Source organism: Notechis scutatus, chromosome 2 (genome assembly GCF_049901735.1).
Source record: "Notechis scutatus isolate UNSWTSFEM ecotype Mainland chromosome 2, rNotScu1.2, whole genome shotgun sequence".
Classification (NCBI taxonomy): Eukaryota; Metazoa; Chordata; class Lepidosauria; order Squamata; family Elapidae; genus Notechis; species Notechis scutatus.
Window position 1 is genome coordinate 43,595,571 of NC_142010.1, and position 26,174 is coordinate 43,621,744.

General features: G+C 36.5%; 1 protein-coding gene across 3 annotated transcripts in view; it reads left to right on the forward strand.

Moving 5' to 3' along the window:
* GRM7 (glutamate metabotropic receptor 7) overlaps window positions 1-26,174 on the forward strand; it is a 532,166-nt gene that overhangs the window by 255,913 nt on the left and 250,079 nt on the right. The window lies entirely within an intron of this gene.

Below are 26,174 nucleotides of genomic sequence, written 5' to 3' on the forward strand. Positions count from 1 at the left end.
TCAGTGCATCAAGAGCCACCACACACAGACGGATCCTGGACATGAACTTCAAATGTCATATTCCTCTTGACAAGCTGCTGCTGAACAACAAACAACGTCAGAAGTGTCTTACCTGGGCTAAAGAAAAACAGAAGTGGTCTGTTGCTCAGTGGTCCAAAGCCCTCTTTTTTGGTGAGAGAAACTTTTGCATCTCATTTGGAAACCAAGGACCCAGAGTCTGGAGGAAGAATGGAGAGGCACACACTGCAAGATGCTTGAAGTCCGATGTGAAATTTCCACAGTCTGTGTTGATTTGGGGAGCCATGTCATCTGCTGGTGTTGGTCCACTGTGCTTCATTAAGTCCAGGATCAACGCAGCCATCTACCAGGAGATTTTGGAGCACTTCATGCTTCTTTCTGCAGACGAGCTATATGGGGATGCTGACTCCATTTTCCAGCAGGACTTGGCACCTGCCCACACTGCCAAAAGCACCAAAACCTGGTTCAATGACCATGGGATTACTGTGCTTGATTGGCCAGCAAACTCGCCTGACCTGAACCCCATAGAGAATCTATGGGGCATTGCCAAGAGAAAGATGAGAGACATGAGACCGAACAATGCAGAAGAGCTGAAGGCTGCTATTGAAGCATCCTGGTCTTCCATAACACCTCAGCAGTGCCACAGGCTGATAGCTTCCATGCCACGCTGGATTGAGGCAGTAATTGCTGCAAATGGGGCCCAAACCAAGTACTGAGTACATATGCATGCTTATATTTTTCAGAGGTCCAATATTGTTCTATGTACAATCCTTGTTTTATTGATTGTATGTAATATTATAATTTTCTGAGATTGTGGATTTGGGGTTTTCATGAGCTGTAAGCCATAATTATCCTGCCATCCCTGTTATTATATGTTCTAATAATCAAGCATGTATCAAAATCTAATTGATCTAGCTAAATCATGCTACTGCAAGCCTACTGCATTGGTCTTTTATAGTCATCACTAGATTCTATGAGACCTTCAAGCTACCTTCTGTTTCTTTCTGTTGACTTTAAATTTTCCCATGTGAACATTTCTGCTGATTGCCACATGACTACTATTCTTCTTGTTATATTAGTTTGCTAGAGCAATATACAGTATATTGTACCATCTAGTTTTGGTATGTTTTAAATCAGATTTCTCAACATTGAAAGAAGAAAGCTGCCTTTTTAAATGTTCTGGACGGACCACAGACAATGCATATTCACAGTTAATTTATCTTAAATGGGTATCTTAATCTTTCCTTCCATTTTTATGGGGAAATATGAACAATAAAGGACTGCCCGTATGTGTGAATGCACCCATATTCAGCAGAAGCCATCATGCATTCATAACACATGGAAAAGTTTAGTATCATTCTAATGCTGCTTCTGGGTCAGCTGGAAAAAAATATGGGCTATGAGTACAATTATTTATTTATTTATGTGTGTTGAAATCTGCTTCTTGAACTTAATATAACCTTATTTGCACATTACCTTTTAAAGCTGGAAAAGTGAAGAATGACTCATGATCAGCTGCTACCTGGTATTTATTTCAATCTCCTGTTTTCAAACAAATTCGATAGTTTGAACAGGACTGGAAATTGTGCTAGGAGACAATATGTTAAAAATAAATACACCCGGAGGGCGGAGCTGGCGTCGCGACGATACAGCATGCGATCTTGGAGATCTGAGATCGCTTCTGATATCTTTGCTCCTGGACGGTCCTATCGGATCTAAACCATCTTGAAGAGATGGTGAATGTAAAGAGTGCATCCTGTCGATCCCAGGGATACCACAAAGTCCCTGGTAGATCCAGGAGAAGCTCTTTTTGCCAGCAGCAAAGAGGCAGCCATTAAAGCTGCTGAAGTTGGGACAGCTCCGAAACGAAAGAGAACGAAAAGAGAAAGTGTGCCGGTTTGGTGAGAACTTTTTCTTTATTTTAAGATTTGGGAGGACACCCTAAGGGAAAGAAAGAAAAAATCTGTAAAAGTTTTTTGACAGAAGTGAATAAGTGGTGATTTTAAACAGAAATGTCAAAGTAATATTTATATTTTTTTTCTTAATTCTGATGATCTTATATTTTAAAACTGGACTGGTTTTTTCCTTTTTTACTCTTTTCTTTCCCCTTTTTGATTTTATAATATATTAAGCCAGAGACTCCCTTTTAGTCTTTTTTTTTAATATATCTTTTTCAATTTTTTTAATTAATTCTTATTATACTTTGCCGGAAAAGGAGGGGGAAAGTGAAAGCTAAATAAACTTTGTAACACTGCAAACTAGAGGCTTGGAAATACTCTACTTTTCCTTTGACCAGACAAAGCTGAGAAAGAATTGAGACTTTCAAGGACATTGCCTGTTTGATAAGATAGAGGGAAGAGCATGAGAGAGTATTATTGCAGGTGCTCTTCTGGGTTCCTATCAACATCTGAAGTTTGGTGTTGAAGCTTAGGGGGAAAAAAAGGTGATAAGTTTTTGGAGAAGAGAGTTATAATAAGAGCCTTGAATAATTAAACAAAGTGTAGTGTGCTCTTTTTATTTTTTCTAAGTTGTGCTATCCCTCCTCACCAGCTTTATTTTATTTTATTTTATTTCTTTTTGCAATAGCTATTTGGATCTTTGGCTTTTTTTTGGAGCTTGTCTTTGTTCTTTTTTTTTTTTTTTTTGGACGCTTGCTTTTTATTTTAAAGGGAAAGCTTTAGTACTAATGTTTTCTTTTCTTTTTTTAAAGGGAATAACTTTTTTCTCTCCTTTCCTGGTATTTTTTTGTTTTTTCATCTACTTTTCTGGTTTATTTTTATGCATTCTTTTTTATTTGAGACCTCTCAATTGGATTAAGGTGTTGAAGAACCTGAAGAATTTTTCCTTTTCTTTTTTTTTTACAAGCCTTTTTCTTCATCTAACCACCGATTGGATTAAGGTATACAAGAACCTGAAGAAATTTTGTCCTCCTTTTTTATTATCATTACTATTTGGCTTCTTTTTTGTACTATTTTTATCTGGAACTACAATTGATTATTTCACAATTGGATTAAGGTTTAGAAGAACCTGAAGATTTTGAATTGCTTAAAATGAGTAGGAAATTAACAGCTCCTGGCTCTTCAACTTCTACTTCTTCCTCTCCACCATCTGGAGGACAACGTTCGATACAGACAATGTTAAGGCAAGAAAAAGAACAAGAAAAAGTGACTCTGCAGATGATTATGCAAGGAATTCAAAATATTCAAGCAAGATCAGAGAATATTGAAAAGAGAATAGAGAACATTGAACAAAGAACAGAAAACATTGAACAGAGAACATTGAACAAAGAACAGGGAAAACCGATGAAAAAGTGGAGAACATCCAACAAATGATGTTGAAGTATGATGAGAGATTCCAAAAAAATGAAGAAGATAAACAAAGAGACAAGGAGATTGGAGATATTGATAATAGATTAACGGTGGTTGAACAAGATAAAAGTGGTATGTTGAGATGGGAGATGGATAGATCAGAATTCTATCTTAGATTCCAAAACATAAAGGAAGAAAAAGGACAAAACCTAGCTGAGATAATGATAGAAATACTGGCTGAAGCTTTGAAAATAACTCAAGAGAAGATGATGGATGGAATAGATGAGGTTTATCGAGTTTTCACAAGATATGCGATGAGAAATAGATTACCAAGAGAAGTTCACATTAGATTTACAAAGAAAGCCATTAAAACGCAAATATTGCAAGTGGCAAAAGAGAAAACATTGAAATATAAAGAGAAGGAGATTGTGGTCCTGAAACAAATACCCAGAAGAGTGTGAGAGATGAGAAGAGAAGAGAATACCAATTCCTGACCAAATTGTTACTTAAAAAAGAGGTGAATTATAGATGGCTGATTCCAGAAGGTTTAATGTTCACATGGCAAGAACAGAGATACAGAATTGATTCATTTGAGAAAGCTGAATCATTTTACACAGAACTCTTCAGAGGGGAGGAAGAGACAGAAAAAGAAATTTCACTAATTGGATTCCAAGAGAACTCCCAAATGATGACTGGAAAAGAAGGTGCAGTAGGTGGAAAGGTGGAAGTCAAAGAACAATGTGAACCAAGATCTACAAGAGCTGTCAAACCTAACTATAAAATATAACTATGGAAGAGAAAAAATTGATTACAATGAATATAAATGGACTTAATTCAGCCATTAAAAGAAGGAAAACCTTTCATAAATTAGAGAAATTAAAATTTGATATAATTTGTCTACAAGAAGTACATATTAAAAAACAATATGAACAATTGTTGATACAGCCAAAACTAGGGAAAATATTTACTTCATTGACACAATGTAAGAAAAGAGGAGTGGTTTTAAATATTAAAGAGACCATCCCAGCAAAATTGATTTATACCGATGATGATGGAAGAATACTAATGGTGGAAATAATGGACAATAATACGAAAACACTCCTGGTTGCAATCTTGTAAAACATGAATGAATAAAAGCATAGTCAAATGATTGATTAATAATGATACTAAGGTATTTAATTTTTGATTGAAAATACGAGATTATATACAATGTAATTGTAATTGAAGACTACGAAATGGAAGCACAAAACAATTTGTAAACCAACTGGCACACTGTATGTATACATAAGGAAGATGGCTTGATGTTTTTATTTTTTGTTTATGTCTGTTTTAAAAACCAATATAAATAAATAAATAAATAAATAAATAAATAAATACACCCGTATTAATGGCTTATCCAGACAAAAACTTTTTCATGCACATGTCTTTTCAAATAATATGAAAAGTCCTTGTTACATTGCTTCTGTGTTGCTGTCTCTTCCCTCTTTTGCTCTGATTTCTCAAAACTGATCAGGATGAAGATGGATAAAGTACTGTTCATATCCTATATAATTCACACTTTATGTAAACTAACCAGTTGATTTCTTTGAGTTACTTTTGGCTTTCAAAGGATAGAGACAAGTGATCATGGATGTATCATGATGTCATAGTGCAAAAACCATAACTAACAGACTTGTGTCAGACATCAGGACATAACTACCTATGGCCTATAGAGTTTGAATTATGTTACCTCGACAAATATCATTTTGATAAAACTTCTGCTTCTTGCAAGGATTTCTGTGAATAGCTACCGATAGTCCTCTACTTATGACCGTCCCTTAGCAACCATTCAAAGCTACAATGAACTTCTGTGGGTGGTGTTTTCAACCCAGATTCAATGTTCAGAGATCTGCCTCCCCAAAAGTCATGTGATTGTACTTCAAGTACTCTATAACTGGCTTGCCATTATAGGCTTTGCAACTATGGGCCGGTTTTGTCAAAAACTGGAAGTAAATGCTGGTTTTCAGCCAGTCACATTACAAACCTTTTGTAATGGTTTTGCTGAAAACCACCCTTTACTTCCAGTTTTCAGCAAAACTAACAGACTTGTGTCAGATATCAGGACATAACTACCTATGGCCTATAGAGTGAATCATTGTTAGTTTAATGACCATAGTGTTCAGTCAACCACTGCCACAATAAAGGTCATAAAATCGGACTATCACATAGGTGACCCAATATATGACCATCCTGACTTACAACCATAATGGGCAGTTTCCATTACAGTTATAACTTGAGGACTACCTGTATCTGTAGCAAACTCATAACATCAGCCATGAACAGTAAAAGCAATACATTATTAACACCAGTTGTTGGGGATTCATGGAAAAAATATATATCTAAATCCACAGAATATTGTAGGAACTAAGTATGAGGCTAAGTTGGTTGGAGAAGGGTAAAAGGGGGATAACAGAAGATTGGTGGAATAGAGAATGGGATATTTTGGGAAGTATAATCTATTCACAATTAATATGCACAACATTAAGGCCAAAATCTGTTTATTTAAAATTTATTCCTTTTATCAGGCAAAGTGATCTGTCCTGCATTGCAGAATTGTTAATTGGAGATATTGAATGATCAAAGAATGAAGTATGCATTTAACTTTAGCACAATTCAGTTTTATATTAATTTTTTTTAAAGTTTCCTATTTGCATAGAACCTTTCCCTTTGAGCCCAGTAGATTTCTACATAAGTCAAAACTCTTTCTCATCTTGGTCAGCATAAATCTTTCCTAGGACTCATCCAGCTTGTACTTACACTTTTAATCTTTTCTAGTTTTCAGAAAATTCTTTAGCTTCTAATCTCCATTCTTTTGGAGATTTTGCTGTTACTCTTTACTGACAGCCTTTCTAGCTCTCTGAGTTTTATATTTCCGGTTGACCTCATTTCACTACAGCTGCTTTGTATGAAACTTTATGGACATCCACTTTTTTTTTCTCCTCCTATTATTTTCTAATAAATCTTCATTCATGCTCAAGAACCTTAGTTAGAGTACACACAGTATGACTAGGTGAGACAACCCAGGAGCAAATACAGCACCCAGGTTTGTATTTACATATAGTGGTTTTATCCCTTTAAAAGAATATATACATACAAGTACTTTGATACAGGCCTTGAACAAACAGCAATCAGTAATCAGCTACACCACAAAAGCACACATGGAGAGAGAGATACGTCCCGCACAGAAGCTCACTTATATTACAGCCTCTTAAAGTGGTAGCAGTCAAATAACCTTGCTGACTCATTGCTACCATTGCATTATCATTATAACATTATAGTATTACAACATTACAGCACTGGTCAGCTATTAAATCATCATTACCCTGAAAACCTTCTATGCATTTACTAGGAATGATCAATGCAAAATACCATCCATCAACATAGATAGAATGGTAATAATGATCAATAAATATCTGCAATTACAGAAATTAGAACAAAACAGGTAGTTAACAGGTATTATATCAAATTCTCAACAGGAACAATTGGAGTTGAAGGACTTTGGTTAAGACAGGTACTCTTGAACATAGCTACTTTGACACTTTCATTACAGTGTAAATTAGGGGTCAACAACCTTCCTAGGCAATAAAATCCTTTTCTTCCCTGGTCTATCTGCTGTTTTATACATTCAAATCCATGCTGTGCTCTAAAGTCTTTAGAAAAAATTGCAGCTGGTTTTCTGTACAATGTAGAAAAGCAGCCTGCTGCTTTGTCATTATGTTCTCTCCCTCTCTCCCTCCCTTCCTCCCTCCCTCTCTCTCTCCTTCCCTCCCCCCCTCTTTTTCTGGCTGGTTGAATTTTGCTTGCCTCAAGGGATGAAAACTCACTGGCTACTTATTTATTATTTGCAAATAATAATAAAAAAATCAAACTACACCATTAACAATAAATTGTTGTGCTTTTAACTTGAAAAACACTAATACAATATTGCAAGGAAGATCATACAGATTTCAATTATTTTTTTTAAATCACAGCATTTGCCAAAATGTCCAAGAACCACACCTGGAGGATAGATGGCCACAAGAATAATCTTGCATCAAGTACCTAGAGGTTGTCCTCCATTCTACAACAGTAGAAAAAACCTATGGGGACTCCATTGCTGAAAATGCCCAGAGGAGTTCATCTGCCATCCTTAACTCTTCAAGACAAGAAGTGGCCACTATATACCTGCAGCAATCAAATTATTCAAAGCCAAGCTCATAGCCAGCTTCTTTTATGATACCCAGGAGGACCCCTTCTTTATTTTGCACCATTAGAGTTTATACAATCCCATTTTCTAATATCACCCCTCAAGTCCCGAAATATATTTCCAATGCTTCCCTGAGACTAGAAATAGGCCTTATGAAAGTAGAGGATAGAGTATAGGTGACTATCCTCAATTACTGGCTCAGAGTATCATCCCCCCCCCTTGGTCTAATCATGCCTAATCAGTTTTGAGCAATGATTTCTAATCCACATGGAAACAGGTGGTGGCAACCAAAATCTTATTCTTGGACTGTAGGTCTTCTATTGGGCATGGGGTCAATGAGACCAATGCACTTATTAAACAGTGTGTAGGAGGCACAGAGAGCCAATTGGATCTAGCCAGGACCCCAACTTTCATACCAGTTAACCCAACAGATACTCTGCCTCCCCCATGGCATACTTAATTAAACTTGAAGTACCTAAACACCAGAGGGTCTTTACTCTGGCATGATGTCATGCCCTCCCTTCAGCAATCCTTGAAAGCCAGGGCAAAAATTACTCAGAGAGACAATACCCTATAACTCTGGACACACAAAAACAACAGAGTGCATGCTTCTCCAGTGCCTGTATTAGAGAGACATCTGTTCTAGTCTCATTTCAGTATTACTGCACAAATATCTAGGGTGACAAAGCAATTCTACACCACCCTGCTGCTTTCAGATATCAACCTTGATACAACATACAGTGTTGTCAGGTCCTGTGCTGCAGCACTTAAAATTCATCAGATGATGACCTGTGCTATAAAATAGACTTAATGAGCATCTAGTTTGCCAAACTAAAATGTTCTGTGATTTGATAGATAATAGCCTTCCACATAGTAACCTTCATGTTCCTCCTACATTGGTCAATGCTCCTATTCTCCCCTTTCATATTCTTTTAGACACTTTTGCATATATTCTATTTTAATACATCTTCTAGCATTTGATATTTTTTATACTTTTGTTACTTATTCATTAATGGTATTCTACCCTCTTTATGCTGCTTTATGACCATAATAAAGATCTGCTTGAATGATTGATTGATTAATACAACTTGAAAAAGGCTAGCATTAGGACTGAGGAAAAATATTTGACTCAAAGGAAAGCTCTGAGCATAATTACAGAGTGGCATTCCAAGAAACAGTTCAGAAAAATAAAACAATGTCATGGAATATAACATTCTCCTAGCATGCAGAGATCACTAGAAATTGCTTTGGGCCACAGACCAAATCAGCATGGGAAGGTATTGTTCAAGAGTCAGTTGCAACCAATAATTCCAAATAATGACTGCTAATCAAACATAGGAAGAATGGGGTGACCTCTGTCTACTCCCTTGATTAAACAGTGAAATGCTCTCAAAGGAAACTGACAAGGCAACTGATTCTTTATTCTCTTATTCTCTTTTAAAAATGTTTTTCATAATCTTTTACAACTATATACTGTTTTATTTTGATTGCTATGGTTTAATCACACCCCTTTAATCATATAACCTATGTCCTATACCTGTAAGCATTCATTCTCCACCCATGGGAGTGACTTCCTGATTAGCTATTTGCAAAATAATCACATTCCCATCTGTGGCTTTTCCCCACAGAGTCCTTTAGTAATGGGAATCAGACACATTATTCTGCTGAAGTACAGATGGTTTATCATAGAAATGGCAAAAACAAATCTACAGTAAAAATGACAATCCTCTATAAAGAGTTGGGCAAATTATTGGATATGTGAACAATCATTTCATAATAACAGGACAACATAGACAGAAAGGATCTTGGAGGTCTTCTAGTCTAAACCCCTGCTCAGGCATTAAACTCTATATCATTTCAGACAAATGGTTGTCCAATCTCTTCTTAAAAAATCCCAGTGTTGGAAGCCTTCACAACTTCTGGAGGCAAGTCGTTCCACTGATTAATTGTTCTAACTGTCAGGAAATTCTTCCTTAGTTCTAGGTGGCTTTTCTCCTTGATTAGTTTCCATCCATTGCTTCTTGTTCTGCCTTCAGGTGCTTTGGAGAATAGCTTGACCATCTCTTCTTGGAACACAGTTATCATGTCACCCCTAGCAGCGGTGGGATTCAAATTGGTTTACCACCGGTTCAGTGGGTGTGGCTTGGTGGGCGTGCTTTGTGTGCATACAGAGGTTTTCCTACTGACCTTCTCCTGCACTCCTGCATCCTTCCTGTCTCTTCAACAGCTGACGTGTGGCAATCTGCTGTGCTGCACAATACAGTTGAGTGTCAAAAGCAGGAAATAAAGGTCAGTATGGAGCTGGGGCAGGTAGGCCCAGCAGCTGATCCTAGGAGTGAACCAGTTTATTCCCAGATGATCTTTGGAGCTACCAGTTTGGCCAAACCAGGCCAAAACTGGTAGAATCCCACCCTTGACCCCTAGTCCTTCTTTTCATGAAGCTAGGCATATCCAATCACTGCAACCCTTCTTCATATGTTTTAGCCTCCAGTTCTCTAATTTCATTGGATACAGCAACATAATTCATATTTAGTGAAGTAATGATTGGGAAGTAATAGGGATGGTGCTACAAACACGATAATGTATTAGAACAGTGGTTCTTAATCTTTTCTTCATCTTGGAGAATACCTTCTGTGGCCATAGACCATGGCCATGGTCCCCCAAGATGTAACTCAGGATTTAAATCATAACATTTTAAAGCCTTCATGGACCCCCTATAATGACATCACCATCAACACCACCACCCCAAGTTTCATGGACCACAGGTTGAGTACCATTGTATTAGAATATACATAAACTAAATGAGCTTTCAACTAGTTACTGTAATTTCTAAGGTTATCTTCTTCTCAATGTTATCTTCTAGCTTACACTAGAATGTAAAAACATGCAGTTCTTTGAAGAGAAAATAACATTGCACAAACTTAAAGAATCAGATGCTTTCCTGGGTGCACAGGGATAATATTATAGACTGGGAAAATGTATTGGGCAGGACAAAATTCCAACTGAGTTCAGAAAACATGCATTAATTGTGCCAAACTATCAGGGAATGTGCCCACCTTATGAGCCTATTCAGGCAGGGAAGAACTCAGCTGTAATACACCAGGAGGCAAGAGGGGAAAGCAAACAGCATTTAATTAATTTCCATTGTTTCTACTGTAGAACGTGCTCCAAAGTCATCATTGAGAACTTCAGGTAGTCCTTTACTGCAAAAGAATCCTAATGCAACCAAATTGGAATTCTTTATTGTCATTGTACATATATACACAGTATACATACAGTGAAAATCTCAGTCCCATAGCTTTTTATAGAATCTTACTATGCTTATGCCAGTCCTTTAGAACTCCTTTCCTCTGTAGGAAGCATTCTGCAACAAGCCACTACAAATTTTAGAACAAGGATCCCATAATTAAATGTAGATGGAACATTTATGATCATAGTTGACAAGTTAAGAGGTTTGGTAAAGTCTATTTTTAGATGAGAATCAACACATCAAGAAAAGCTATTCTGTCTTTTTCATCACTTCGATAATTATCATTTACACCATTCTTAGCATTCAATTTAGTCTTCCAGTGGCTGCCTTGATTTTGGTATATTAAGGAAGCTTGATTTAACTGTCATAATAAAAGCAAGTCTTTGAAGTGATAAAATGCACTAGGGAACCACATTAAAAATGCACCAGAATTACAGCGACAACTTTAATAGAATAAAGTTCTTAATTAACTCATCTGTGCTAGACATTTTTAGTTTCTTTGCCAATTTACACACTATACTTCTGTTTAATTTTGTTTTAGAGCTGGGGGAATAAACACAGACAAACCAGCCAATCAATAGACAGAGGCACATTTAAAATAAAGTAACCCATATGAACAAATTCCAAAGGAATCTTAATTCTCATTCTGCATAGAAATTTTATATGAAAGTAAATTATGCTTGAAATGCACATTATACTCATATTTATTATGAAACTGTAATAAAAACCCATATTTTGCTACAGTCATTGCAGTGCAATTTTATCTCATACATCTTCCCATGCTAGAAATATAGCACTGTTATGGCAAATTAAGAATAAACAGTTTTTCTCCCCCTCTTCCATTTAATTGTTTAATACATTTTTTTCCACTCCTGTGTTTCAATCTTTCCAAATTCTTCAAGTAGGAGTAATTAATCTAAATGATTTGGGAGATAATAAGTGAAGCAACCTGATGTAGTAATAATACTTGTTTTTGTTACAGTATATAGAATAGTAGTTGACATGAACTGAATATTAATGTGAAGGGAATGTAGATGTGAAAAATGCAATTAGAAATTAATTTGTATCAAGAGAAGTATTAATTTCTAAATGTTGGAAAATAATCATTTCCACTTTATTTTGTTTTGGTCAGACTTGGACTTCCATCTGTCAGAAATGGTGTAGGGTCTCCCGCTTGGGCGGGAGGTTGGACTAGATGACCTACAAGGTCCCTTCCAACTCTGATTATCTGATTATCTGTTATCTGACTTCACTTTGAGTAAATCACACTTCGGGAAGAATGAGTAGAAACTAGAATAGAGGCAGAAAAGAACATTAAAAGTTCATTAGAGGATTAAAGTCTGGGCCCTCTAAAGAACAATGAGTATATTTGTCTTTGAGAAAAACAATTGAGAAAGGATATGGTAGCCCTTTTTAAATACTTAAAAGCATACCAGACAGAAGTCAGGGCCAGTTGTCTTTTGTTCAGGGCACACAATCATAGATTAAGTTTCAAAAAGGCTAAAAGGTAGTTCAACCATAAAATCAATTCCTCAGAAAGGTGAGCATCTTATTGAATAAATTGAAAAAAACATCTGAAAGGCTTTCAGTTGTGGATTCTTTAATTTGGATTCCTATCCAATTGTTGGATTGTTGTAGTCATTGTTGGAGAAGAGCCATGTTAATCCATCGTAGCTCTCCCTCTCCCCCCTCCCCTCTCTCTCTTTCTCTCTCTCTCTGTGTATATGTGTGTGTGTGTGTGTGTGTGTGTGTGTATGATAGCATCTTTTCTGATTGATTGATTATATACAATCAAGTTGGTGTCAATTCTTAACTACATAGATATTGTTCATGACAATTTGTCCCTAACATAATCCTTAAGATCTTCCATCAATACACTTGTTGCCACTGTAACTGAATCCATCAATTTAGTCATCCTCTTCTTTTTTCTTACATCTTTTCCAGCATTAGACATTCTCCAGAGAGCTTCATTTTCACATACTGTTTTCAAAGTAAGATAATTTAAGCTTGGTCATTGGTGCTTTGGGATGATTTTTTTTTTTTTTTGATAATCCATTTGTTTGTCCTCTTTGCTGCCAATACTATTCTCAGGTGTCTTCTTCAACACCAAAGTTCTAAAATATCAATATTCTTTCTATTCTGCTTATTCAAAGTGCAAGTTCACTTCCATAAAGTGTTACATGGAATTTTTACAATTAGAATTTATTTTTAATATACAACATAAAATTTGCTCACCAGAAAAATAGCTACAAAGCTCTTCCTTGCACTGTGTAAAGGAACTGGACTCAATAATCTAAATTACCACTTTCAGGTATCCCTACATATGAAAGGGTTAAGGTTCCATTTACAATCAAATGTATCTTTGCAAGAAAAAGTTTGCAAATAAAGCAAATGCATCTTCATTCTAAGTAAGGATTAAAAAGTGATGTAATATTCTTACAGAATATTTAACTTAACATACAGACTTAACATAGAAAACAAATTGCCTTGTTTAGGAGGAAGGATTGCATGGGAGGATGGAATAATATATGTCAAGTATATGGGTTGTATCTTCCATAAATACAAGGTTTTGATACAGAAGAAAAAATAGGTCAGTGGAAGGAAAGGGGCAGGATGTTCAGTTCCTAAGAATGTCTAGGACCATAGAAATTGGCTCAAAAGTTTTTGAAAAAAATTGGAACAGTATGGGAAATGAAGAAATTTTTGGGAGATGGGTGTTATGGGGATGGCAGTCAAGTCAGATGAGTCAGAGGAGATGGAGAGGGTGCCTGGTTATTATCGGACTGGCAGAAGGCTCTGAGGAGCCAGATACAGAGCAGGGGCCATTTACTCCTGCTCAGGCAGAGAGACCTCTGAGATGAGCGAGGGGGAGGAACAGCTGGGCCCTATCCCAGATGTGCATATGCACAGAGAAGTACAGAGAGGAGAGCAATGCAGGACTAAGGGCCAGCTATCCAAGAAAAGAAGGAGACATTAACAAGCCCCTCTCTGGCTGGGATATAAGGAGGAGGGATGTGAAAGATGTGGTTGTCAGAGACATCTGTTCGTGCTCCAGAAGAGTTCCCTCTGGCAGATTCCTTGCCAGGATTTCCTGGCCACTAAACCAGGTTGGTCAGGACTCTTTGTGTTGGGATTGAAGTGCTAATTGATGCTCCCTGTGGGGAACTCAGAGACTGTTATAGCTTGTGAATCACCCATGGATATGTGACCTGGAGCTTTGTCAGTGAATGCCATGAATTTCTGCCTTTCTAAATAAAAAGGGGTTTATCCTCACAAGTAGACTGTTGAGTGGGGCTTGTGAAGGCTGGGTCAGAACAGTGGGCAACATATAAGTTATTATTAGGTTGATCACAGAATCAATCAGATGTTTAGACTGGATTTGGCATTTTTGTCTACCTGCAGAATCTTTCAAAGGGACTTGGAATATCAGATTATGTTGTCTGATGCTTTTAATGGCATCAGATGTAAGCCATCCCAAGTAAGGCTGCTTTCACAATTGACTGAGGATGGTTTTCAATGTCAATGCTGTTCAAATGATGCTCCAGAAGTTTTGGAATTGTACCCAGGGCACATATTATTATAGGTGCCATCTTTGCTTTCACACACACACCCCCACCCCTGTCATTCTACCCCTTTTTGCAAGTCTTTATATTTTGTGAATTTTCTCCAATTTTCTTATTCTTTTTTTATTGTACCTCAGTGCCCCAATGATTGTTGGCACACTGGTTGCCATAGCCAAATAATAATAATAATAATGTTGGATGGCACTTAAAAAATCAATCTCCCTCTCCCTCTCCCTCTCCCTCTCCCTCTCCCTCTCTCTCCCTCCCTATCTATCTATCTATCTATCTATCTATCTATCTATCTATCTATCTATTTATAGATAGATAGATAAATATATATAAATAGATAAATAGATATATGTTTGTTTTCTTAAGTTTTCGTGGGTACTTACATGTATGGTATTCAGCTTTGTTCGGGTATTTTCCCACGTCATTATAGTTGTGCTTTTAAAGTTGTAGCAACGTTTCGGCAGAATCTCATCTGCCATCATCAGGCTTCTGTATTGTGTTCGTCTGTGAGTCAGACTTTTACAGTTGTTTCAGTTTTAAATTTGGGGCTATCCTACTGCTGTGCCAGAATGGTTTTTTCTTCATCCTGATTGGTTGGGAGTCTTGGTCTGTGTTTATTGGTCTTGGAGTTTGCTGTGTTCTGCTTGATTGGTGTTTCTAATATCTTCAGTCTGTTTTGTGGCTTTTTTTGTGTGTCTTGATTGGCTGGCAACATTGTGTTCCTGTATTGGAGGCTCACAAACAAAAAAATCTCCACACCACTAGCCAGGCAAACACCTGAGCACAAACAGATCCCCCCTGATACCTCCAGCTCAAACACACCCCAACCAGGCACCCAGATGAAACCTAGCTTCCTAACAAATGATAGCCGTCCATTTACTCGGAGCCAAGCTGCACTAAAAGCCTCCAATACAGGAACGCAATGTTACCAGCCAATCAAGACACACACAAAAAGGCACAAAACAGACAGAAGATATTAGAAACACCAATCAAGCAGAACACGGCAAACTCCAAGACCAATAAACACAGACCAAGACTCCCAACCAATCAGGATGAAGAAAAAACCATTCTGGCACAGCAGTAGGCTAGTCCCAAATTTAAAACTGAAACAACTGTAAAAGTCTGACTCACAGACGAACACAATACAGAAGCCTGATGATGGCAGATGAGATTCTGCCGAAACGTTGCTACAACTTTAAAAGCACAACTATAATGATGTGGGAAAATACCCGAACAAAGCTGGATAACATACATGTAAGTACCCGCGAAAACGTAAGAAAATATATATATATATATATAAACACACACACACACACACACACACACATTTAATTTCTACTTCATTTACTGTAGTAAAATTTTATTCACTAATTTGAAAAGGTTTGTATATGAATCAAACCAGTTATACCATTTAACTCTACTAAAATAATATATAGAAGGAAAAGGCAAGAGATGTGATCCTTGAATGGGTGCAGATAAGAGAAACCAGATTGCTGTCCTTTTTTTAGAGCATGAAAAGAATCGTATGAAAGGAGGCGTATATGGATACAATAAACTCTAATATTTATTTAACCAAACTACAATATCTAGCAGTATAGAATCTTGATAGTATGAAGAAATGCAGCATTGCCTTAGTAAGGTCATCCCATTTTTTTATTATTAAAGATGTTCCCATGTAGAGGTCATACTATGATTTACAATTTTTAAAAATCCTTCCTATGTAATGTAACAAATCTGTAACCTTGGGACTTTTCTGCAGTTGTTTGGTAGAGATCCCCCAGTGTTCACTGTCTTCTATGCATTCCAGCAAAATAGGCTTGGTTGCATCAATCTCCAATTTTTTGATTCCTAATTTAAAAGAAGCAATTTTCTCACAACAAATACTTTGGCATTTTGTGAGAAAAGAGGGCAGTTTTTTTTTCTTCTATCAATCATACACCAGTGAATACAACTGACTGTGTTACTAACTTAATACAGAACACAGAAAATACAGCAATAACAAAGTAGTGGACCTCTTAGGATGCTATAGCTGCACATTAGACTTACTTCAGTGGATGGCAAAAGATTTGAGGAGGATAAATTAATTGTGCATCAGCAACACACTTAAAATGTCTAGAAAAGAAAGTAAACATGTCTCCATCCTATCTTACATTTTTGGTCTATATAGCTTAAGTCAGGTACTCTTGACCATATATTAACTAACTTGACAGTTTCATTATAGTGTAAATTAGGGTCAACAACCTTTTCAGACAGCGGACACAATTTTGTGTGATGGTGTGGGCATGAAAAATATAAAAACAGAAGGAAAAAATCAGTAGTTTATGTGGAGATTTATTGTAGGAATCTAGATTAAAGTTTCCTTGAAAAATGGTTGTCCAGCCTGGGCTTGAAGGGGAACTTATCATCTCACTTGGAGGTTGTATCCTGCCCAACTGCTTCTGGAAGTGCTTCTGTAGCTTTTAATTGGAATTTGACTCCCTTTAGTCCATGTCATGTACTCTTATGTTAGAGAGGATTTATTCAGTGGCTCCTTCCTGAGGAGCAGTAATATCTCCACACCATAGTCAGTTAATCTCAAGGTAGAACACACCAATTTCTCAAACATTCCCACTCAATTCCTAATCTCCTAATTATTCTCATCAGCTTTCTTTATACCTGTTCCAGTTTCTCTGAATCTTTTAAAAGTGGAGTGCTCCAAACTGACTTTTTTTCTTCAGGTGAATTCTGACCAATGCAGATTACATCTGAATTTATTTTCTTTAAATGAGAAACTCTACTTTTTCGGTCAACCAAATATCACATTTGCTTCTTTTTTTTTTTTTTTTTTTGTAGCTATATGATTCTGTGAGTTCATTTTTAAATATACATCCAAGATTATTTTCCTTAGCCATATGTTTCATGCCTGTGCATAAGACTGTGGTTTTCTTTTTCTGCCTTTGCATTTTCCACTATTAAATGGAGTTACTTCTGTCCTTTCTGACAAGCCAGTTGCCAAGAATCCAATTTATTTGAATCAAATGCAACCACCAGCTGATACATGTTTTCTTCTCCCCCACCCTCCTTGTCTTCCACCTCTTGTTCTTGCCCTTCTCTTGTGTCACTATTTTTACAAGCTATCTGATATTTTGTGTTGTGTGCTTCATAGTGACGGTGTTATATAGTTACTGCTTGATAATGGCATTATCCTACTGCAAAGCCCTCAAGAATACAACCTTGTCTTGCCAGGATAACCATGTGATGAAACTCTTGCTACATTTTTATGCTTTGGTTGTCCGTTCTGGGACATTCCAGGTTAAATGTTTTTGTGTCTCTGCTACCTGTAAGTATAGCCAGGGAGAGAGAGTGCTGGGAATATAAATGACTAGACCAATTCAGAAGCAATTGGATCTGTCTGCCAAAGAGACTTGAGCCACAGGGAAAAGCAGTAACTATAAAGTTAGGCAATTTTCACAATATTGTTTAGGGAAATTGATTTTTGCTATACTCCCTCCCCCCTTTTTATGGATCTCTCTGATGCTTTAACACCATACCCATTGAGCAGAGTCTCAACAGGAAGGCGTCGCAGTTATCTTAGATTTTTGTTGTGTTATTAATAGGCTTTAGGTTACAGTCCAAATATTTCCTGGTTATTACAGTCAAATCATTAGAATAAAATCCAGTGTATTGTTAGGTAAAAATGAAAACATTTGCAAAATTCATCAAATGGTGACTTCTCTCAGAATAAATTACAGGATTTTGAAAGAAAAATATGTAACTTGCAGAATGTTGTCTGTACAGTATGCACAGACATTTCAAGTACGCATCCAATATTAGATTAATGTGCTGAATTTTGTAAAAATAGGTACAGGGGTGATTATTCAATTATTATTATTATTATTTAAATTTTTCTTGACTTTTCAAAACAAACATAAACAGACAAAACATAAAAACATCAACCTTTCTTCCATGACTATACAAGCAGTGTGTCGGTTGGTTTACAATTTTTTTGTGCATCCATTTCATAGTCATCAATTACAGTTACATTGTATAATAACTCATATTCTCAATCAGAAATTAAATACCCTAGTATCATTATTATTCAAGTCATTTGACAATAATTTTATTCATTCATATTTTGTGAGATAACTATAATTTACTTAGTATCATTGTATAACAATTCATATAATCTTCCCAAATCTATCCTAAAAATTTTTTATAGATATGGTAGAAAAAAAAATCTTTATATATTTATTATTTTCTAAGATTTTACATATTTCATTATTATATTTTATTATCTAACCATTGATAAAAAAAGGTCCCAAATTTTATAGAATTGTTTATCCTCTTGCTCTCTAATTTCAAATGTCAATCTACTCATTTCAGCACATTCCAATATTTTCTTAATGATTTCCTCCTGCGATGGTATTTTCTCATTTTTCCAGTTTTTAGCAAATACAATCCTAGCTGCTGTTAGTACATTTACAATCAGGTATTTCAAATCTTTGCTATATGTATCAGGTCAAATTCCCAATAAAAATATCTCTGGTTTCAAATCTATATGTTTTTTTGTCATTTTTTCCAACCACATGTGGATTCTAGTCCAGTATTTTCTAGCATCCGCACAAGTCCACCACATATGGTAATATGAGCCAGGTATCTGATGACATTTCCAACATTTTTCGGATTTGTTCTTGAACATTCTTGCTATTCTTGTCGGGGGGAAATGCCACCTGTAAAACATCTTATACAAATTTTCTTTATATGCTGTTGACATTGTCATTTTATAATTTTGAGACCACAATTTTTGCCATTTCTCTAAATCAATCCCATATCCAAAATTCTTCCCCCAAGCAATCATAGTTTCTTTAACTTGTTCTTCTTCTAGCTTAATTTCTAATAAATATCCATACAATATTTTAATCACCTTTTCATCAGTACCTGTCAAAATCTTATCTAAATCAGTCAATTTATCATAGAAACCTTCTAATTTAGAATCTTTATCATACCTTGAATGTATTTGCGCATATGAAACCAATTCATCTTTATACCTTGTTCCTCTAAATTTTTCATCGATTTAAGTTCACCCTTTTCATTCAATATTTCACCATATCTAACTGTTTGTTCCTTCTTATATATTATAGGATAAGAAAATGCTTCTATAGTCGATAACCAGACTGGAATTTTCAAATAACATTGTCTTTTAGTCTTCTCCCAATTTAACCACAAAGACTCCCGTATATGGTGTCTTCTAAAATATCCCTGTATTTTAGTTCCCTTGTACCATAAAAAAGCATGCCACCCCAACAACAAATCATGTCCTTCTAATGTCAACAATCTAGTATTTCTTAATGTTATCCATTCCTTGACCCACATCAAATTTGTAGCTTGGTAATACAACTCCCAATTAGGCAAACCAAATCCTCCTCTAATTCTAGCGTCTTGCAAAAGTTTTAATTTTATTCTCGCTTTCTTACCTTGCCATATATATTTCAACACAATTTTATTTAAATCTGCAAAATAGTCTTTTCCAAGCCTAATTGGAATTGTTTGAAACAAATATAAAATTCTGGGTAACATATTCATCTTGATTGTTGAAATTCTCCCTATTAGTGACAGTTCTAGATTTTCCCATTTCGCCAAGTCAAGAGCTACCTGCTGCTTAAGTTTAATATAATAGTTCTCTTTTAATGTACTACATCTTGCTGTAAGATGTATCCCCAGATACTTAATCTTATTCGTGACTTGAATTTTCAATAGATCTGCCAATTCTTCCTTTTGTCTTGATAACATATTCTTTATTAAAATCTTTGTCTTATCTTTATTAATTTTCAAACCAGCCACCTTGCCATATGCCTCTATCTTTTCCAGCAATTTTGGTGCTGTTTCTAAAGGGTCTTCTAAGATAAAAACCAAATCATCCACAAAGGCTTGCAATTTAAATTCTTCCTTTTTAATTTTCATTCCTCTTATACTCTTTTCATCTCTAATATTTCTATTTAACACTTCCAAAGTTAACACAAATAGCAAAGGTGATAGTGGGCACCCTTGTCTTGTTCCTTTTCTTATATTAATAGAGTCTGTCAATTCTCCCTCTATCATTACCTTTGCCGTTTGCTTGTAGTATATGGCTTCTATTGCTTGAATAAATTTTCTGGCAAACCCCATCTGTTCCAACAATAACAACATGAATCACCAGTTCACATTATCAAATGCCTTTTGTGCATCCAGAAATATCAAAGCCATTTGCTTTTCAGGGTGTGCCTCATAGTATTCTAAAGTATCCAAAATTACTCTCATATTTTTAACATTGTCTGTATTGAACGTTGTCCTCCAGATGGTGGGAAGGTGGAAGTAGTAGTTGAGGAGCCAGAAGCTATAAATTTCCTACTTATTTTAAGCAATTCAAAATCTTCAGGTTCTTCTAATCCTTAATCCAATTGTAAAGTGGCCAATTATAATCCAAGGTGAAAAATAAAAATGGTAGAGAGAAAAAAAGCCCAATAATAATAATAAAAAAAAAAGGGAGACAAAATTTCTTCAGGTTCTTCAACACCTTAATCCAATTGGAGGGTCTCAAATGAAAAATAAAAAAGTACATAAAAATAAACCAAAAGAGTGGGTAGAAAAGCAAAAAATCCCCCCCAAAAAGGAGAGAAAATTTTTGAGGCTTTCCCTTTAAAATAAAAAGCAAACGTAAAAATATTACAAAAATAAAGGTTTTTTAAAAAAGTACAGTAAGGGTGGTAAGGAGGGGTAGCACAACTTAAAAGAAATAAAAAGGACACACTGCACTTTATTTGATTATCCAAGGCTCTTATTATAGATCTCTTCTTCGAGGACTTATCAGCTTTTCTTTTTGTAAGCTTCAACACCAGGCTTCAGTTGTTGATAGAAATCCAGAAGAACACCTGCAATAAAACTCTCTCGTGTTCTTCCCTCTATCTTATCACATAGCAGTGTCCTTGAAAAGGGTTCTCAGATCTTTCTTTCTCAGCCTTCTCAGCTTCGTCTATAACATTTTCAAGCCTTTAGTTGGCAGTGTTACAAAGTTTCTTTGCTCTCACTTTCCCCCTCCTTTCCCAAGCGAAACGTAATGAAAGTTTAAAAAAAGGAAAAAATATAATATATATATATTTGTTTTCTTAAGTTTTCGCGGGTACTTACATGTTTTTTCAGCTTTGTTCGGGTATTTTCCCACGTCATAGTAGTTGTGCTTTTAAAGTTGTAGCAACGTTTCGGCAGAATCTCATCTGCCATGATGATGCCTGATGATGGCATCTACTATGACGTGGGAAAATACCCGAACAAAGCTGAATATATATATATATATATATATATAATACATACATACATACATATATATATATATATATATATATATATATATATATATGTGTGTGTGTGTGTGTGTGTGTGTGTGTGTGTGTGTGTTTTCTTAAGTTTTCGCGGTACTTACATGTATGGTATTCGGCTTGGTTCGGGTATTTTCCCACGTCATTGTAGTTGTTCTTTTAAAGTTGTAGCAACGTTTCAGCAGAATCTCATCTGCCATCATCAGGCTTCTGTATTGTGTCCGTCTGTGGGTCAGACTTTTACAGTGGTTTCAGATTTAAATTTGGGGCAGCCTATTGCTGTGCCAGAATGGTTTTTTCTTCATCCTGATTGGTTGGGAGTCTTGGTCTGTGTTTATTGGTCTCGGAGTTTGCTGTGTTCTGCTTGATTGGTGTCTCTAATATCTTCTGTCTGTTTTTTGGCTCTTTTTGTATCTTGATTGACTGGCAGCATTGTGTTACTTTATTGGAGGCCTTTAGTGCAGCTTGGCTTCGGGTAAATGGACGGCTATCATTATTTAGGAAGCTGGGTTTCATCTGGGTGCCTGGTTGGGGTGTGTTTGAGCTGGAGGTATCAGGGGGGATCTGTTTGTGCCCAGGTGTTTGCCTGGCTTGTGGTGTGGATATTTTTTTGTTTGTGAGTGCAGGCTTCCAAATGATTGACAGCCTGGTGGAATCATCTCTTCTATTCATGCTTTCTGGTCTTTTTTCAATCTCTATGGCTTCTCTGATGACTCTGTGGCTAGGGTTTTCCATAGTGGCCAGGGTTTTGGTGCTATTGAAGTTGATGCTATGACCTGTGGCTTCCATGTGTTGGACTAGTGAGGAAGTGTGTTCCAGCTTTTTGACTGCATTTTTGTGTTCATCCAGGCAGGTACTTATTCTTCTATTGGTCTGTCCAATGTATGTGGCTGGGCATGATGCACAGGGTACTTCGTATATGCCTTGGTTTTCCAGGTCAATTTTATCTTTGGGGTTGCTAAGGATGGCTGCTATTTTTCTGTCTGTTTTGAAGGCAGTCCTGATGTGATGTCTGTGTAGTACCTTACTAATTTTGTCTGTAGTACCTCTTATGTAGGGCAGGACAGCTGTTCCATAGGTCTGTTCATCTTCTGGGTTTCTAATATGTTGCAATGTGTTTTTGTGGATCAAGCTGGTGATTTTGCTTTTGTGGAAGCCGTTGGCTGTCAGTACTTTAGTCAGGGTGCATAGTTCAGTCTTAATGTGTGTCTTGTCTGCCAGGCGTTTGGTTCTAGTAATTAGTGTTTTAGCCACGGAGTTTATCTGTGCTGGGTGGTGGTGGGATTGGGCGTTGAGGTAGCGGTTAGTGTGTGTTTTCTTCTGGTATACGGTGTGTCCTAGTGTGCCATCTGTTTTTTTGTAGATTAGTACATCTAGGAATGGTAGTTGTTTGTTTGTTTCCGTTTCCATGGTGAACTTGATTTTGGGGTGTGTGCTGTTTAGGTGTGTTAGGAAATTGTTTAGGTTTTCTTTTCCATGGGGCCAAATCACAAATGTGTCATCGATGTATCTTAACCATAGTTTGGGTTTGTGGGTGGCATTGGCCAGGGCTCTGGATTCGAATTCTTCCATGAACAGGTTTGCAATGACGGGTGACAGTGGTGATCCCATAGGGGCTCCTTCAATTTGTTTGTATCTTTGTCCTTTGTATATGAAATATGTGTTGGTTAAGCAGTGTTCTGTTAGTTCCATGAGGTGTTTAGCTGGTTGGTATTTATTTTTGATGATTTCAAGGGTCTCTTTTATCGGGACTTGAGTGAATAGTGAAACCACGTCGAAACTTACAAGCAGATCTTCTTGCTCCACATGTAGATCTTTGATCATTTCCAAGAAGTGGTATGAGTTTTGTACATGTGAAGCTGCTGTTTCAGCATGGGTCTGTAGCTGTTTTGCTAAGTGTTTAGCTAGGTTTTGTAGTGGTGCTCCTCTGGAGCTGACTATGGGTCTGAGAGGTATGCCTTCTTTGTGTATTTTTGGGAGGCCGTATAGTTTGGGGCATCTGGAAGATTTTTCTCTTGGGATGATCATCTGTTGGATCTCTTTGCTCATGTGGTTGGTTATAATTTTCTTCTTGGTTAATTTTTCCAGATATGTGGTTGGGTCTGTGTTTATGGGTTTGTATGTGGAGTCTTGGAGTAGGTCTGTCAATTTTGTTTCGTAGTCTTTTCTGTCCATTACTACAGTGGCATTCCCTTTGTCTGCTGGGAGGATGATTATGCTGCTATCTCTTTTCAGGGTTTGTAGCGCTTTAATTTCATTTTTCTGCAAGTTGCTTTTGGGTGGTTTGCTTGTGCATAGGATGTTGGTAACTTGGTGTCTTATTTTATCAGCTTCATCTGTATTTAGTTTAGTTAGGCTGGATTCTACTGGATTCTATTTCATATATATATATATATATATATATATATATATATATATATATATATATATATATATATATATATATATATATATATATATATATATAAATAATATATATGAAAAAAGATAACTAAAGGGAGCCTCTAGCCTAAAATATTGCAAAATCAAAAAGGAAAAGAAAAGGTAGATATAAATAAGAAAAAAAAAAAACACCAGTCCAGTTAGCAAATGCAAAATCACGTATAGAAGTCCAGCAATAAAGGAAAGAAAAAAAAGCAAAGCCTTACTTTGACACTTCCGTTTAAAATCACCGCTTATTCACTTCTGTCAAAACTTTTACAGATTCTTTCTTTTCTTTAGGGTGTCCTTTTAAGTCTTAGAATAAAAAAAATGAAAGTTCTCACCAAACCGGCACACTTTCTCTTTCTGCTCTCTTCCGTATCGGAGCTGTCCCAACTTCAGCAGCTTTAATGGCTGCCTCTTTGCCTCTGGCTAGAAGAGCTTCTTCTGGATCAACCAGGGACTTTGTGATATCCCTGGGATCTACAGGATGCGCTCTTCACTATCGCCGTCTCTTCGGGACGATTTAGATATGTTTGGACCATCCAGGGGCAAAGATATCAGCTGCGATCTCAGACCTCCGAGATCGCATGCCGTATCGTCGCGACGCCAGCGACGCCCCCCAGGGGTGATTATTCAATTATCTTTGAATTTATGTTAATTTAATGAACTCTTCCCAGAATGTCAGATGATTTTGTCCCACCCATTTTAGAGCTTCTCTATATCCCTCTGTGATATACTCCTAGAGGCATTCTCAGAATATTATCTCCCAATTTAATATACTACAGCCACTATGCAGAGAGTCTGAGTTAACTTGCATTTCCACCATCTCAGCCATAAATCAGCACCCTCTGTTTATAGGAAGAAAAAGAAAGCAGTCTGAATTTAAAAAGCCAGAAACAGTACAAACAAGTGAAGTAGGGACATTCATGGAAATGAGAAGTAAGCATTGTAGTTAGATCCCATCAGTAGAAAGGGAATTCTTCATTGGGACTCCTCAAGTGAAAAATTGAAGGTTTGTGATTTAAGGTGGTTGGTTTCTGGCTCAGAAAAAAATCCGCTGGACTGCCCGTGGACAACCTTAGATAAAGGCTTTTTTCAGAGGAAAGTGTTCTTCTGTTCAAAGGAATGTCTTGAGATAGTTAACCTGAGGGTTGTGACTGCCACAGTACAAACCAATGAGTTGGGTCTGGAAACTGGATTGTACTGGTTGAACATATGAAATTAATAAGAATGCATACTACTTTGTGATTTAAAATAATAACCCTAAGATTATAAATACCATGTGGTATGATTTTCTGAGCACCTCTCCCTTGTACTAAATAAAGTATTATTTGAAAAAGTGGGAAATAGAGTAAGTATATTTCTTATCAAGGGCCTGGCTTGTTTATTTCAGGGTACTAAGGGAACAGCCAGCTGTTTCAAAGACTTTTCAATCTAAGTTTAGATGAAACAGAAGCAAAGCAAAACAAGGAGCTAAAGTTCCACAATTTTTGTTGAGCATATTGATAGAATACAATGTTTTTCACTCGGTTAAAGCATATTACATTCTAGGAAAATATGTGTAATATTTTCTAAATCTACATCTATGCAGAGGTGGTAATCAGCTGGTTCTGACCAGTTCTGGAGAACCGGTAGTGGAAATTTTGAGTAGCTCAGAGAACCGGCAGTAATCTTCCCCCAGGAGGGGAGTGGGAATGGAGATTTTGCAGTATCCTTCCCCTGCCACACCCTCCAAGCCATGCCCTGCCCACCAAGCCACACCCACAGAACCAGTAGTAAAAAAAATTGAATCCCACCACTGCATCTATGGATATATGAAAATCTATATCTTCTCTTTTTAAAATGTATTCCCTCTCACAACATCTTTGTTGGGAAGATGTAGAATTGATGTATGGAAGTGTGGAATAGATATATTATTCCAAAGGATGTTGTTTATTGCATGCAAAGAGTTAAATTTGCTGAAAGCAGTCATCATGGAACATTGAGAGCATTTCCTTTATGCTGTGCATCAGTTTGATTTTCCTGAAAAACCATATTTTCTTCTTC